The sequence below is a fragment of the Jatropha curcas genome, chromosome 10, assembly GCF_041381405.1.
Source record: "Jatropha curcas cultivar XTBG-Jc1 chromosome 10, XTBG_Jcur_1.0, whole genome shotgun sequence".
In the NCBI taxonomy this organism is placed as follows: domain Eukaryota; kingdom Viridiplantae; phylum Streptophyta; class Magnoliopsida; order Malpighiales; family Euphorbiaceae; genus Jatropha; species Jatropha curcas.
The window spans coordinates 25,386,684-25,403,480 of record NC_143160.1 but is presented as its reverse complement, the minus strand read 5'-3'; the positions used below and the strand labels follow the sequence as shown (position 1 = coordinate 25,403,480).

Below are 16,797 nucleotides of genomic sequence, written 5' to 3'. Positions count from 1 at the left end.
AATCGAGATGAGTCGTTGAATCAGACCGATCCGGTTCGGATCGAACCGGAATCATCTAGAAGTTGGACATACTTTATTTCTTTTCTTTTCTTCTTCTTCTTCCTTTCCTCTCCTGCGTCGACCTCATCTCCTCCTCCTCTTCTCCTCTTCTTCTCTTCCTCTTTCTTCTTCTTCTTCTTCTTTCTTTCTTTCCTTTTTCTTTCTTTCTTTCCCTTTCTTCTTCCCTGCAACTGGGTCTGCGTCATTGCCAGCTCCTCCTCTAGCTCATCGCGCCACCACAGCCCCTTCTGCCTTCGATCGAGCAAGCGCCGCGCCTCACCCAGCTCGTCACGCCATCGCCACCGCCTAGCTGCCGCTCCAGCACGCCTCCGATCACCAAGCTAGCAGAAATTCAACAAAAAAAAAAAAATTATATCGGGGTATAAATTAATTTAAATACATTTTAGTTAATTAATTTAATTTTATTAATGATAGTTAATTAAATTTAGTTAGTTTAATTTTAATAATTTTAGTTGATTTAGTTAATGTTAATAATATTAGTTAATTAAATTAAGTTTATTATTTGTAGTTAATTAATTTAGTAGTATTAGTTAATGAAATTAATTTTATTATTTGTAGTCAATTAGTTTAGTTAAGTTAATGTTAGTAATGTTAGTTAATTAAATTAATTTTATTTGTAGTTAATTAATTTGGTTAATTTAATTTGGTCATTGTGAGTAGTTAATAGCTTTATAATATTAGTGTTGATATAATTAAGGTAGTTTAAAAATAATGTTATTGTAATGTATAAATTGGATTGTGTGGTGATGTTGAGATTGAAGGAGGATGGGAAAATGTCATTTGATTAATTGCCCGATGGATGGGCTGTGTGGTTTGAAATTATTAGATAAACTGTTGATATTTTAACAGGTGGATAATCCAAATTTTAGGAGAGATGCTGCCGAAAAGTCGGTAGAAAATAAATTGTATTTTAGAAACTAAATTACTTATAGCGATTAAATTATTCATAGAAATTAAAAATATAGAATAAGATTATGAGAGGGATAAATAAACAAATAAATAAATAAACAAGAGGAATGAATTTATATATAGTTCAGTGAATTAAATACCGACTAAAGTTATTAACGTTATGAATATTATATGATCAATCGTATTATCATTATTAATAATATTATTATTAATCATATTAAATATTTTGATTAGTAGTATCATAAAATATTAATTACCAAATAATTAGACGTTTTACTTAACGAATAAACTAGAAGAAATAAATCAAATAAAGATGCACTATAGATATACAGTTTAGTTTGATAAGTTAGTGAACCGACGAGTAACGAAAACAAATAAATGAAAACAAACAAATGAATGTAAACTACATTTTCCAAATTAGAATTCTTATGTAGAATTTTCTTATTATATAGATACTTATAAAGTTTCGGACTGTGAAGACAAAGTCTGGGAGCGCACAATAAGAAAGGCAGTCCTTTGAAGGACAACAAAAAAACTGTGAGTAGTGTTAGATAATTCGCCTCATCCGCCTGCATTCATGCATTCACGACTAAATGTTATCATGCATTACTGCTATATTGTGATGCACTATTTGTTGATATTAAATAATGCTTGATTACCTGTGATGTGATATTGCTGTGCCTTGTTTGTGTGGAATTGGGATGATGTGGACCACCATGGATTTGTGAGGACGGTCTATGTGATATGGATCCTGAATATGATATGATATGGAGTTTGACCGTCAGCCGGGTAAATGGGAGATCGGCGCCCCCGTGTGCACCTGATGATATGGATTATATGGAAAACCACAGGATGGCTTCTTGTTGTTGTGCACCTGATGATTTAGATTTGATTGTAGCCTGCAGGGTGGCCTCCTGTTGTGAGCACTTGATGATCTAGATTGGATGGAGACCACCGGGTTGCCTCCTGTTGGCATTTTTTTTTTTTTTAAAAAAAAGAGAGAATGGAAAAACAATGAGAGGACTGGTCAGTGAGGATTAGACCAGTTGGCCGTATGGGGATCGGCTCCCTGGTGCACATGTATGAGAGGGTGAGCCATGTGTGAGGACGGCTAGTTGGGGTTTTAGGTGGTGCCACTGACTAATTTCCACGTGATGTGATTATATGAAGGTGATACTAATTGTGGTTGCTGTTGTATTGCCATTTGTGTGACACTGCATGATCATAAATTTAAACGATAAACAAATAAAAATATTTTAGCATCTGTATGCTTGTGTGGGGTGAGAGGGTTATATAACCCTACTCATTGAGTTTGGCGCTCACCCCTGCCTACCTATTTTTTTTCCAGGTAATAGAAGAAAGAAAAATCCTATGGAGTTGAGACATAAGTATAGAAGACTGTAAACGATAAATAAATGATGATGTAAATGTACAGGTAGAGTTCCGCAATTGTATTCTAATGGGTTGTAGATGAACTGTACTAGTGGTACATAATTGAAATAAATTATTGGGCCTGTATCCACAATTATGAATAGTAAATGAGATTTGCATAATATAGGCTTACTACGGGCTTCGGGGGCCTTAAGCCCACCCAGGTCCTAGTGTCGGTCCGGTCCATGGAAATGGGTCGTGACAAAAATAAATAATAATAATTATAATAAAGAATAACTTAACTTATGTGAGTAGACACAAATTTAAAATTGGACACTTGGAATGATGATTAGACTTATTTTATTCATAAGCGCAAAGTAAAATTTAGGGAAAAGAATCTCGAGGAAAAAAAACTCTTTCAAAACTCTCTCTTTTTTTTCTAGTTGTCTAACTTCAATTTTTGTTTGGAGCTGTTGTTGTTGATCATCAGTAGCCCCTAGTTTCTATTCTTTCCTTCGATGCAACTTCTACTCTTTCTTTCTTCTAATCTCTTATTCACTTTTAATAAACTAAAATCTGTTTTTTCTATAATAGATTTATTTTGGATTTTGTTATTATTTTTTTCTCTCTATATTTGGAGTTTTTTTTATTCCTTCTATGTGAGGGTTCGGTCCCACATATTTGGAGTTTTTTTATCTCCTCTGTGAAGGTTTGGTCCATTCTTTGTGAGGTTATATTACTAAATAAAAGCATAATATTTGATTTTATTTTGTTGAAAACCTTAGATCTTGATTTGCATATATAGATCTTTGACTAATGGAGGCTGATAGTTATACTTTATTGTCATGAGTCAATTTTATTAAAATCCTTTAAGATCCTTAAATTATAGTTAAATTAACACTTAGTTCTTCTATTATTAACAAATAACATTAGCGTCTTTAAATTACTATTCTGCTAAATCAATGGGTCTTTCCATCCATTTTGACCCAATTTCAATGTTAAAGAGATGCGCAAAGACAAAAATAACCTTATTGTTCTATTCTCTGTGTTTTATGTCAAGCGATGTAATCAACCTCCTTCCATATTTCAGAGGATCTATAACTCAGTTTTCCAAAGTTTGATGGTGTAAAGCTATGCCTATATTCTGCAGCCAATGTTAAATTCTTATGGTTTAATAAGCATTATAAGCCAACAGTAACATAATTGCAAGGCTATATACTGAAAATTCGAACAATGGATTCATCTCGTAAGCTTTCATAAGGGCTCTGTAATTCTATGAGAAACGCAATAAAATCAAAAGAGAGAAGAATCAAACTCTAATGAATATTGCTCCCCTCTAAATTCAATACATATATCCGATTTTATCGATTAAACAAAAGACAAAACTTTAGGATGTGGAAACGATTTCTAATCAAATACGCCAATTCAATACTAAATCTATATGCACTTTAATTTCCTGAAGCACCAGATTGAATAATCATTACCAATTAACCAAAATACAATGCATAATACAAGAAGATATAAAGTTAGGACTTTTTGGAATCTCCAAAATTGCAATTAAAAACTAAAGAAGGTGTAATTACAGTCTTTCCGTTCGTTTTGGAAAATAAGAAAAGGAAAAAAAAAATGAGACGATGATGGTCTAGGGTGTAGATGGAGAGTGTGTTGTAGGTTGAGGAGAAAATGGCTTGGCAGCTTACGGTTTTGATTATATTTTCTCTTCTTATTTACACTTTAATTTGAAATTTAACATTAAAAATCAGTCAAAATGGATGGAAAGACCCACTTATCTAGTGAAATAGTAATTTAGTAAGGCCCCAAAGCTATTTGCTAATAATAAAAGAATGTAAATATTAATTTGACTATAATTTAGTTATCTTAAATTATTTTACTCTTAATTTCGTATCTTCTCTAAAAGGAATTTTAGTAAAATATTAACTTATTAATGATTTCACACGATTTCCTTAATTCTAGTGAAATCCGTTAAATGGGTGATGCTCTTTGGATCAACTTGATGCGGATCAAATTTACTTTTCATACAAAAAGTGTCCTTTTTACCCTTGTGTAATCTTTTTCCTATATTTGAAGTTTCAAGTGAGAGAATAGGATTTTGAATTTGAAATATTTCCTTCTCTCCTCTTTTTAAGATTTGACCACCAACTAAATATAATAAATGTTTTTTCCTTCCAATATATTTAACTTTTAAGTGCAAAGTTGAATTCCATTAATATTTCTACTAGTATTTTGAGACTCGGATCGATCAGTGAACTAGTAGAGGTAGGGGTTAATTGAACGGGAGGTTCGACCGAATTTTTATATATAATATTTTAAAATATATTTATTATATAAAATTGAAAACATAGGTTAAAAAAATTTTTGAACTCAAATAAAAAACATTTTCAAACTTGGCTTTTACAAAAAGAATAAAAATTAGTAAATAATTAAAAAAATAAAATATGAATAAATTTAAAACTAAAAAAATAATAATTAATTACCATAAATTATTTTTGATTTAATTAGCATATTAGGACTTTGGCTTTAGAAGTAAAAACGCCCAAAAATTAAAAAATCAATGGGTCTAATTTTTAGAAGGCCAAATTTTAAAAAAAGCCCACATTTTCTGAAAAACCCAAAAATTGAATCGAACTGATTTTTAATCAGTTTGGTTCACCGGTTTTTAGTCGGGTTTTATAGATTTAGACCAATTTTTTGAATAATCGATTTTTCTATACAACTCGAACCCAACCACAGTCCGATTCCCGGTCAAACCGGCCGGTTTGGTCCATTTTCAGAACAATGCTTTCTACTATATCAACTATCATGAATCAATAATTAGCACCAAGTTTGGATGGAGAAACCAAGATGTATTCCTATAAGAACAAAAGAAAGGAAAAATTTTATGTTATATCCCGTGGTATAGAACCTGGTATTTACAACTTTTGGTAAGAATGCGCACCTCTTATGATTGGTGCGAGTAAAAACATGTATAAATAATATAGGACAAATAAAGAGGCTTCGAATGCTTATACTACGTTTAAGAAGTCAATATGTGATCGATGTTGATTCTACTATAATCTCTTCAACAACATTTTATGCAATTGAAGATGAAGATTCTCTTCCAACTATTATTGGAGAAGTTGAAAAAGATAAAAAAAAAAAAAAAAAAAAAAAAGAAGCCACAAAACATGGAGAAGTAGTAATTGAAGAATATTTTGCAACATGCAATAAAAGCTCAAAAGAAGCCGATGATGATTCAATAAAAGATCCCCTGTTAAGAAGTATGATAAAACCATCTAGATTAATTTTTTGTAGGTTATTTGGATGCTTTTGGTGGCCAAACTTTTGATTGCTTTTATGATAGTCGAAAGTTTCTTCAATCATATATGATCTAAAAGAACTTTGTTTGATTTTGTATTTGTAGGATGCACATTTTTTTTTTTTCATAAATTACAAGCATTTGATTATATAGTCAAAGGTCACATACAACATGCATCTTCGAGCTAAAACATATTGTTGAATGAGAAATTATAATATGACAACATCCTTAAAAATTTGTTTAATTTTAATAATTGTCATTATTTTTTTAATGACTGTGCATTTAATCAATTCGATAAATTACAGTACTGTATCGTTTAGCTCAAAATACTTGCAATATATAAAAAGGCACTTTGACAAATCCAAAATTTACATCGCGTAACAATTTCTGGAATCAATCAAATGGAGTGCTTTTAATATAACTAGAACTTGTTCAAGAACTAAACATTAGTGGAGTATGATTTAATTTTACTAAATTTCAAATATTAGAATAAATTCACAAAAATAATTTTATTATCATTCACATAGCTAAGTATGACGTCAATTCGTTGAATAACTATTCAACATGCAACAATGGAAAAAATATATATCTTTTTTATTGTCGCATAAATTGGGTAACAAAAATGGAAGAATAAATATTTTAGAACAACGCAAACTTGTATTAGATCCAAATACTAGAAAATTGATAGAGCAACAACTTGACAGTAAAATAACGAAGAGAAAAAAAGAGAGAATGCAGTAAACTGAAATAAGATAAACATGCAAATCAAACTGAAAATACTAGATAGTAAAAGAAGCAACAAAGCATCTAAAAACCCTAAATTTCAACAGGTCCAATGTTATCCTCATCTAAAATGATAACCACTTTATGTTCATTTTAATTAAATTCTTCAACATCGAGGAAAATATCAAAGGACTTGAGCAAGGGAAAGTAGTGCAACATTAACGATTTTCTATTTTCTTTCCTTATACATCGTACCATTCCTTTAAAAAGATTTTTTATCTCTCTCTTCAACTTTGACAAATGCTCCCTAGTGTTAATGAACAACATCTCAAGAGTCAAAGGAGAAGTTGGCAATAAATGCATTTTACTATGCCTTATTGGTGGTGTTCTATCCATGACTTGTTATAGGATAGGAAATTTAATAGCAATGAAAATGAGTTAATAAATATATGAATTATAAAACTTGCGAGTGACTATTTATAAGTAATTGGCAAGTGAAAATACCAATCCCTTAAAGCTTATCAAGTTTTGGTGGGAAATACTCTAGAAAATACAAATGAAGCAAATAGTGGATATCAATACCGGGTTATGTTTGTCAATTTATTATTGACATTATCAAGACCACTTGGAACCTTGACATATTTAAAAAACTCTCAATTAACATGTAAAAGAATTAATTGATGCTGGGAGGTGACAATTAAATGCTACTCTCTCCATTCTTTTTATATAGGAAAAAATTCCATTTTGGTGTTCTTTTTATACGAAAAATTTTATCTAATTTGGTTATTTTGGGAATCATGCCAATATGAAAAATTTATTTTACCCTTTTCTTAGTCCTTTGTGAAGCTTTTAGTGTGGGAGATTCTCAAGGTAATGGCAGACAAAGGTATAGATGAGCATTTAATGTGAAGAAATTTTGGAGAATGAGTTTTTTTTTTCATCAACTTTCGTTGAAAACAAAATGTGCTCATATAGGTGATATGAGCGCCGATTAAAATGGAGTTTGAATGGAAAAAGTCCATAAAAGCTTCATGTTGACACATTGAAAGGAATCTTTACAAACTTTCATTTGAAAAATTGTGTGATATTCAAAGTACATTTTCAACAACTAAAAGTAGTTAGAAGGTTAAATGAGCAAAAATTTTCATATTTTCACATAACTTTTCCAAATAAAGACCAAAACATGAATTTCCCTCCATTGTTCAGAGCATAAACTTTAGTTTTTGCAATCATTTGTATTCCCTTCATTCCAACAAGCATTTAAAGCCCCATTGAAGATCGAAACCTAATTTAAGGCATACATTAATATTAGAGGAGGAATAAATGAGATATTAGGGATAAATTAGAAAAATGGCAAAAATAAAGTTGGTTAAACTATTTTTTTAATCTTGGTGAAAAATTAGTTGTTCCTATATAAAAAGAATGGAGGGAGTATAGCATAAAAGAAACTTTATTTAATTCAACCTCAACGTTTTGATTTGTATATATATGCATGATTCATAAACCATAAAGAAATCTTGGGTAATAAAATTTTCATTCTCTCATTACCTAAAACCATCAATTATCCCTCTGGTTTCCTTTTAGCTATATCAAAGATGGAGAACACATTCAAGCTCTCCATCACTAGACACTGTCTCAAATATAGATCACTTGTAAGTTCTTCTCAATAATTTCCAGTCATATGAGTTCATTTCTTGTTTTATGACATAAAATATTCATTTCTATAGCAACTTTCCAGTTAATACCCTCGTAGATTTTTGAACGTTTTAGAAATCAATATAGAAAAATCTAGGCCTAGCAAGAGAAAATCTAGAAGATAATAATAATAATAATAATAATAATAATAATAATAATAATAATAATAGTAATAATTAAAAAAAATTATATATTGTATACCGACTACTGTAAGTCGGTGAAGAAGCCTATAAAAAGGCTCGTGTGTGTTAGTGAGTGTGAAACTACAAAAATACAAAACAAGTCAACAAATTCTTTGTAAACTACTCTCTAGTCCTTAATAAAAATTACGTGTTCAATTTAGCCCACATACTATTTCACCTTCTTCAGTTACATCTAATTATCACCTACACCTCAAATTATCCATCCCATCTCCCTAAAAAATTCAACTTGGTATTAGAGCCTAATTCAATTAAACACTAGGCATAACCAAACTCATACTCTCCAAATAATACTTTACCTAAATAACCTTCATACCATAATCTCATCACTGTGGCCTCTTCCTAAACTAATAAATTGATACCAATATTTTTTGGAGAAAATTATGATTATTGGCCATTAGAATGAAAACATATTTTATTTCCCAAGAATTATGGGAAATTATGGAAGGAGTAATGAGCCAAGCAATTCAACTCCAAATGCAGAAGAGCAAAAAAGGCTAAAAGAAGAGAAGAAGAAAGATGCGGATGCTCTGTATTACATCCAAATGGCATTGGCAGAATCAATTTTTCCAAGAATTGTTGGAGCCAAGTCTGCTAAAGAGGCATGGAAACATTGGAGGAGTTTCAAGGCAGTATTAAGGTACGCTTTGCTAAACTCCAAATTCTACGAAGAGATGTTGAAAATCTAAAGACGAAGGATTCTGAGACCATCAAAGAGTAAAAGAAATAGTAAATCAATTGACAACATATGGAGAAGATATTTCCAATAAAAAGGTGGTTGAGAAAATATTGGCCACTGTTACTGAAAAATTTGATCCACTAGTAACGACCATTGAGCAGTTGAAGGATTTAACCACTTTATCCTTAACTGAGCTGGTTGGATCCTTCTAAGCTTATGAGCAAAGATTAAGAAGGCGTGATCAAGATTCTATTGAAAGCGCCTTTCAATCTAAACTATATATAAGGTGTCAAAAATCTAAATTTGAAGGTAAAAGATTTAAAGAGTTTTCTAGAAGTGAAGAAAATAAAAGGAGTAATCAAAATCAAAGCAAAGGGATATATCCGCCATGCCCAATATGTAAAAGAACCAATCATCTTGAGAAAGATTGCTTATTTAGAGAAAAGAATTAATGTTGACATTGTAAAAAATATGGCCACATGGAGAAAGACCGCCGACTCAAGCAAAGATATCAAGCCAACTATTCTGAAGAAAAAGACCAAGAAGATCATATTTTCTACGCTTGCCATTTAGCCACAAAACTAAAAGAAGAAAAGAAAAGTGAAGCTTGGTATTTAGATATCGGGTGCAGCAATCATAACTCCTAATGAGGAAGCCTTTGAAAAGCTAGACAAGACCTTTAAATTAAAAGTGCAACTAGGCAATGGACATCTTATCGACGCTAAAGGCATTTGCACTCTTGCAATTAATACAAGAAAAGGTATGCAATTTATAAGAGAAGTTCTTTATGTACCAGATTTAAAAAAAAAAATCTACTCAATATAGGTCAGATGATGGAGAGAGGCTATGAACTCAACTTCAAACAAGACATATGCACCATATATGATAATAAAAATAAAAATTTGGTGATTGGGAAAGTAAAAGTGCAACGATAAAGAAGCTTTCCCATTCATTGGCCAAATATTGAGATAGTTATGATGGCACAAGAAGATCAATCATGGTTATGGCATCGAAGATTTGGTCACTTCAACTTTCAAGGACTGAAGATTCTTCATCAATTAAAGATGGTTAAAGACCTGCTAGCAATTCAAGTAACTAATCAAGTATGCGAGGGATATCTTTTGGGCAAGCAACATAGGAAACCATTTCCAAAGGAGGTTCATGGAGAGCAGACGAAGTCTTGGAGTTGATTCACACTGATATTTCTAGACCAATGAAGACACCATCCATCTGTCAACACAGGTATTTCATCCTTTTCATTGATGACTATACAAGAATGACTTGGGTGTACTTCATGCGAGAAAGGTTAGAAGTTTCCAAGATCTTCAAGAGATTCAGGAATTTCATCAAAATCAAAGTAGCAAGAACATTAAAGTAATAAGAAGTGGTTGTGGCAAAGAGTATATTTCAAAGGAGTTCGACCAGTTCTATGAAGATGAAAGCATCGATCAACAACTTACTATTGGATATGCTTCAAAACAGAATGGGGTATCTGAAAGAAAAAACAGAACAGTTATGGATATAGCACGATCAATGCTTGAAGAAAAATGTATGCCAAAGACATTTTAGGCAGAAGCAGTCTATCTACTTTATCGATGTCCAACAAGGGTGATACGAAACAAGACTCCAACAAAAGCATGGAGTGGAAGGAAGCCATCAGCTTAACACTTAAGAGTTTATGGATGCATTTGCTATGTTCACATACCAAAAGAAAAAAAGGCACAAGCTCGAAGAAAAGACAAAAAAAGGAATCTTTCTAAACTACAGTACACAATCAAAAGGCTGTCGAGTTTACAACCTAAGAACAAAGAAATTAATTATGAGTCAAGACGTTGAATTTGATGAAGATGGAACTTGGAATTGGGAAGAAAATAAAGTCGAGAAGCAAATCTTGGTTCTAAGGATTTCAAGATCGGAGGAACGCCAAGAAGAAGAACGAGGGACTTCATCACAATAATTACTAAGTTACGAGTCATCCCCAACAAGCATAGAAGAAGCTTTATCTCCTGAACTACCACTAACAAGTGTAAGACAAGATGGGGAACAAGATAAACAAGAAACAGAGAAATAGTTAAGAAGGTCCAAAAGGATGCGAAAACCAAATCCAAAGCATGCAAATACTGCTAAATAGGTAAAAGAAACTTACTAATGCAATTTCATAGCTGTAGAGCCAATAAGCTTTAATGAAGCAATAAAAAAAAAGAATTGGTTGATGCAATGGAAGAAGAAATCAAGATGATAAAGAAGAATGAAACATAGGAGCTAGAACACAAGCCAAATGACAAAGAAGTTATTGGACTCAAATGGGTCTATAGGATCAAATATAATGAAGATAGTCAATTAACAAATACAAGGCAAGACTCAAAAGGATATTCTCAACAATTAGAAATAGATTATTCCGAGACGTTCTCACTTGTGGTACACATGGAGACAATCAGAGCCATACTTGCTTTAGCCGCTCAACTCAAGCTTCAAGTCTATCAAGTCGATGTCAAGTTTGTATTTCTTAATGAGGAACTTGAAGAAAAAGTCTACGTGGAACAACCTCAACGCTATATCGTTCAAGGACAAGAAGATATGGTCTACAAGATTAAGAAGGCATTATATGGTCTAAAGCAAGCACCTCGAGCATGGAACCACAAGATTAACAAGTACTTGGTTAATAACGGCTTCGTCAAACGTCCCAATGAACCATCATTATACATCAAGGTACGAGATCAAAAAAATATTTTAATTTTATGTCTTTATGTGGATGATTTTACATACACAAGCACAAGTACCAAGATGATGGAGGAGTTTAAAAAGTCTATGATGGAAGAGTATGAAATGACCACCTTAGCCTCATGAAGTACTTCCTTGGAATCCAAGTAAAGCAAGAGCAAGGTAAGATATTTATGTGTTAAGAAAAATATGCAGACGATCTAAACAATCTACTTAAGAAATATAACATGGAAGGTTGCAAGCCATTAGCAACTCCGATGGCCTAATATTACAAACTAACAAAGAATGATAATGAAGAAAGAGTAAGTGAGACAATCGTTTGAAGTCTAGTGGGGTCGCTAATATATCTAACCAATACAAGACCTGATATAGTACATGCAGTCAGCATTGTCTCAAGATACATAAGCCAACCAAGCAAGGCGCATTTTATTGCTGTAAAAAGAATACTTCGCTACGTGAAAGGAACAAAGAGTTTTGGAATTCTCTACTAGTCTAAAGAAAATAAGTCTCATTGGCTATACTGATAGTGATTGGGCTGAAATAATCGATGACAGAAAAAGCAAGAGTGGATATGCTTTCTTTCTTGGAACAAAAATTATCTCATGGTCATCAAGAAAGCAAAAGACCATGGCATTATCTTTAGCTGAAGCCGAATACATTTCTGCTACAAGTGCTGCATGTGAAGTAATTTAGTTAAAAAGAATTCTACGAGATTTAAAAGAAGACATTAAGGCCCCAATGACGATCTATTGTGACAACATGTCAACTATTGCTATGACGAAGAATCCTGTCTTTCACAATAAAACAAAGCACATTGAATTACGACGTCACTTCATTGAAGACCTTGTTGATAAATGAGAAATTTCAATGCAATTCTGCAATATCGACGAGCTAATTGCAGATATTTTTATTGAAGCAGTCGCAACTGAGAAGTTCATTTACTTCGAGAGTACTTGGAATTAATGATTTTTCTAGCTTGAGGAGGAGTGTTAGAAATCAATCTAGAAAAATCTAGGCCTACTCAAAACATCTAGATTATCTTGTATTAAATGTTTATGGATAAGGATCTAAAATTATCTAGATGATACTGACTAAAGAAAAATCTAAAAGATATTAGTAATAATAATATTAATAATTACAAAAAATATATATTATAAGCCGACTAATGGAAGTCGGTGAAGAAGCCTATAAAAAGGCTTGTGTGTGTTGATTAGTGAGTGTGAAGCTACAAAAATGCAAAACAAGTCAACAAACTCTTTGTAAACTACTCTCTAGTCCTTAATAAAAATCACTTGTTCAATTTAGTCCACATACAATTTCACCTTCTTCAATTACATCCAATTATCACCTACACCTCAAAATATCCATCCCATCTCCTTAAAAAAATTCAATTGAAAGATGTAATGAAATCTCCATAGGAGATATTTCGGCTTATTATTCCAAACAATGAAATTTGGAAGGTAGACATTATTGACTGGTTGGGCAATTCAATCATGAGAAATGGACTTGAAGAATTCTTTTCTTTATAAAATATCAAGCCCCAATTTCATTGTCATGTTTACATACATTCATCTCACTTCTTTTAATTTAAGGGTTGTGAGTAGAGTTAATACGAAGATATATTACCCTTACATGAACCTAAATCAGCCAACCAAAGAAGATGATATCAAAGTAATCTATTTCTTTAATTTATAATGATTGGATGACATCATTTTTCTATCATGATTTGAATTCACTCAACTACTTATCCCATAAATGAAAAGGACAGAGCCAGATTCGAGGAGTGGTCCTTCACAATTTTATGCACTAAGTCCGATTAGGAATACAAAATCGTGTGTAATAATTCATTATCTGTAACACCCGCCGCCCGATCCCGAAAGACCCGACGGTGGATGCCACATTCGGTGCCGGAGGCACCGTCCTAACCTACATATAAATCAAACAATCATATTATGAATTAGAAGTGACTTAGTATTCACAAGTTTAGCAAGTAATAGTATTCTATTTTGAAAATGATTTGGGAGAATCCTACAGAAAAACTGCAAGAGTTTCCCCCAAAAATAGAAGTTGCCAAACATATGAATACAAAGCACTCCCAAATTCAAACTCCAAACCCCATCAAACTCCAATAACAACACAATAGCACTTCTATAATTTCATAACTCCATAGTTCCTCAATAACATTATAATATTCATCACTTCAATACATTCATTTAAATATATCAACTTCTAATGTTCCAACCATTAAATAAGTCCAAGTTTATCTCCCAATATATATACACCAAAATAATTTACAATAACATGCTAAGTTATAAATGAAATAATACAGTCTCCAAAAATGTAATCGTTATACATGCCAAAATTTTTAGTTACATAAAATACTAATCAACTACCAAAAGATCTCTTCAACTCTGATGCTACTCTTCAGGTCTTTAAGCAGCAAGCACAATCTCCAACCTGCGCGTGATAAAATCAACGCGCTGAGTATAAAACTCAGTGGTGCTCATAAAACACAACAAACCAATGTTGTGATGACAACATACTTAAAAACAATCATTTATATACATAAAATCATTAAATTTGAACATGCAGTACATATGCACACCAACACATCATGCTTTAGAAATTCATTTGATATCATAAGTAAGTTGTGGTAAATTAAGAGTTATTAACATAATGTGATCTCATTTATTTCACTTCCTTAAAAATATTGTATAAGGGCTCACATACACTTAGGAGAAAAAGAAGCAGATAAGTTTTCATAGCTTATTCATAATGGCCTTAGGTCGCCAACCTTTTCATAACATATAGAGCGCGTCCGCCCTAACGTAAGACACCCAAGTGCCTAGCATATGATCATAGCTTCTTATCATAATGGCATCAAATGCCGAGCATGCTCATCATACATAATAAAATCAAATCATGCATCAAATTCACACCAAGTATATTAGAGCCCAAAAACATTTCTCATAAAATTCATTTTCTTTAGTCTTCTCATAATAAAAACTTAATTTAAACTTAAGTAATTCATAAAAATTCTCATACTTAAACAAAATGACTTAACATAGAAAATTTCCAGCATAAAAATAACATGGACCTTCGCTGTGTTTTTAAAACATAACTGGAGGTATGGGTCTCCAAATTAAATGAAATTAGAGTCGTTAGAAAGCTAAGAAAAAATCCTACAAATGTTATGAAGGGATCACAGCCCAGATCAATATGGAAGATAACAAAACAAAGCTAGGAACACAGACTGACAGACCAGACCTGATTCAGCAGAACCAAGTCCATTGTTTCTTGAATTCCTACTAAACCCCACACTCAAATTAAACCAATCCAGAACGAGAGAATTCTCAAGACACAGGGAAAAAACTTTTATGAAGAACTCAGAACCTAATCTTGTCATTATAGTGGTCAAAATGGGCACTAATGTCAGTGATGCATGTGGCCCGACACAAACAGAGTCAGTTTGGGTGTTTTAGCCATAAGTTGAGTTATATATCTCCAAATTGAACACAAGAGGATGGGTTGGAAAGCTAAGAGATAGACCTACAACTTTTATGAAGGACTCAGACACAAATGGAAATTAGAAAGGACCGAAAAATGGTCCTAAATCTCACCCAAAATCTCGTTTTTCCCAAATTCAGTTTACTTGAGCCATGAAAGGAACATGAACCACAAAGATACAAGGTAGAAATGTCTACCACAACATAAATACTCATCAAACATCATCCAAGAGCATGTAATGACAACCAAAATTCAACAAACCAATCATTTCATACAAAATCTCAAAATATACACATAATAGCATAAAGGCACAAAATCAAAATTTGAGTAAGGTAAGTGTGTTTATGAACACTAACCTTCAAAACAAGCTTTAACAAGCTTTAATCAAAGCTTCTCAAGCTTTGGTCTTGCCTTTATCCTTATTAGAAGGCTCTCCACCCTCTACATGGAAGAAACTCAAAATCAAACAAAGAAAACAAAGAAAAAAAATAATTGGAGCATGGTTAAGCATGTATATGCTAAAAGACAACTCTAAATCCAAAAATAATTCACTTATCATAAAATCACTTACTTGACCCAAGTAGGAAAATCACCAAATTTCTTGAAATTAGTCACCAAAGATTACTTCTCTAGCTTCACTCTCTAAGATTTATGCCTTAAATCAAGTTGGATGGGTGTTTACTAAGTAGGAATTGAAGAAAATGAAGAAGAAGAAGAAGAAGAAGAAGAAGAAGAAGAAGGAGAAGAAGGAAACGTGTATGGAGAAGAAGAAGGCAAAAGTTGGTGCTCAATAATTGATAGTTGCTTTATTAAAGCAACTAAGGGGGTATTTTGGTCTTTTCTCCAAATTAGAGGGTATTTTGGTCTTCTCTCCAAATATTCTCCAATTAAATTCCTTCAAAATATTATTTATCTCCACAAAAGTCTCTAATTTATTCCATAAAAATAATTCATCAATTTTCCTCCATAAAAAAAATAATTGCTCAAATTTCCTCACTTAATGTAACACCATAATTCACTATTTACTAAGTATCTAAATTTTCCAAAAATATTCCTTACTTTCTACCCATAAAAACCATGCATACATGCGCCAAAAATGTTAAATAAAATATAAAACATAAATAGTAATTTTTCGGACCAAAAATAATACCAACTTCCGGACCGGTGGTACTATTCACAGACCGGTAAACTACTATTAAAACACAGGAAAAAAAATGGGGCGTTACAGTTCTCCCCCCCTTAAAGAATTTCGTCCTCGAAATTCACCTGAATTAAACAACTGAGGATGTTGTTGTCTCATAATCTCTTCACTTTCCCAGGTAGCTTCTTCGGTCTTATGGTTTCTCCAAAAAACCTTTACCAATGGAATTCTCTTATTCCTTAGTTCTTTAATTTCCCTAGCAATTATCCTCACTGGCTCTTCCTCATAAGTTAAATCTGGCTCTATAGTCACAGATTCCACTGATATTACATGTGATGGGTCGGACCGATACCTCCTCAACATAGATACGTGGAAAACATTATGTATCCTATCCAGGTCTGGTGGTAAAGCTAGTCTATAGGCTAATGGACCCACACGCTCAATGATCTCATATGGACCAATGAACCTAGGACTA

General features: G+C 32.3%; 2 long non-coding RNA genes across 2 annotated transcripts; one reads left to right on the top strand and one right to left on the bottom strand.

Annotated features, from left to right (window-relative positions):
• Positions 1-2,522, top strand: LOC149493342 (uncharacterized). Its single transcript, XR_016318544.1, has 3 exons — positions 1-419; positions 1,422-1,506; positions 2,318-2,522. It is a non-coding gene; the product is annotated as an uncharacterized LOC149493342 (long non-coding RNA).
• Positions 2,523-13,933: 11,411 nt separating this feature from the next.
• On the bottom strand, positions 13,934-16,026 carry LOC149493341 (uncharacterized). The gene is made up of 3 exons (XR_016318567.1): positions 15,753-16,026; positions 15,538-15,622; positions 13,934-14,131 (listed from the first exon to the last, which is right to left on the bottom strand). It is a non-coding gene; the product is annotated as an uncharacterized LOC149493341 (long non-coding RNA).
• Positions 16,027-16,797: the final 771 nt, after the last annotated feature.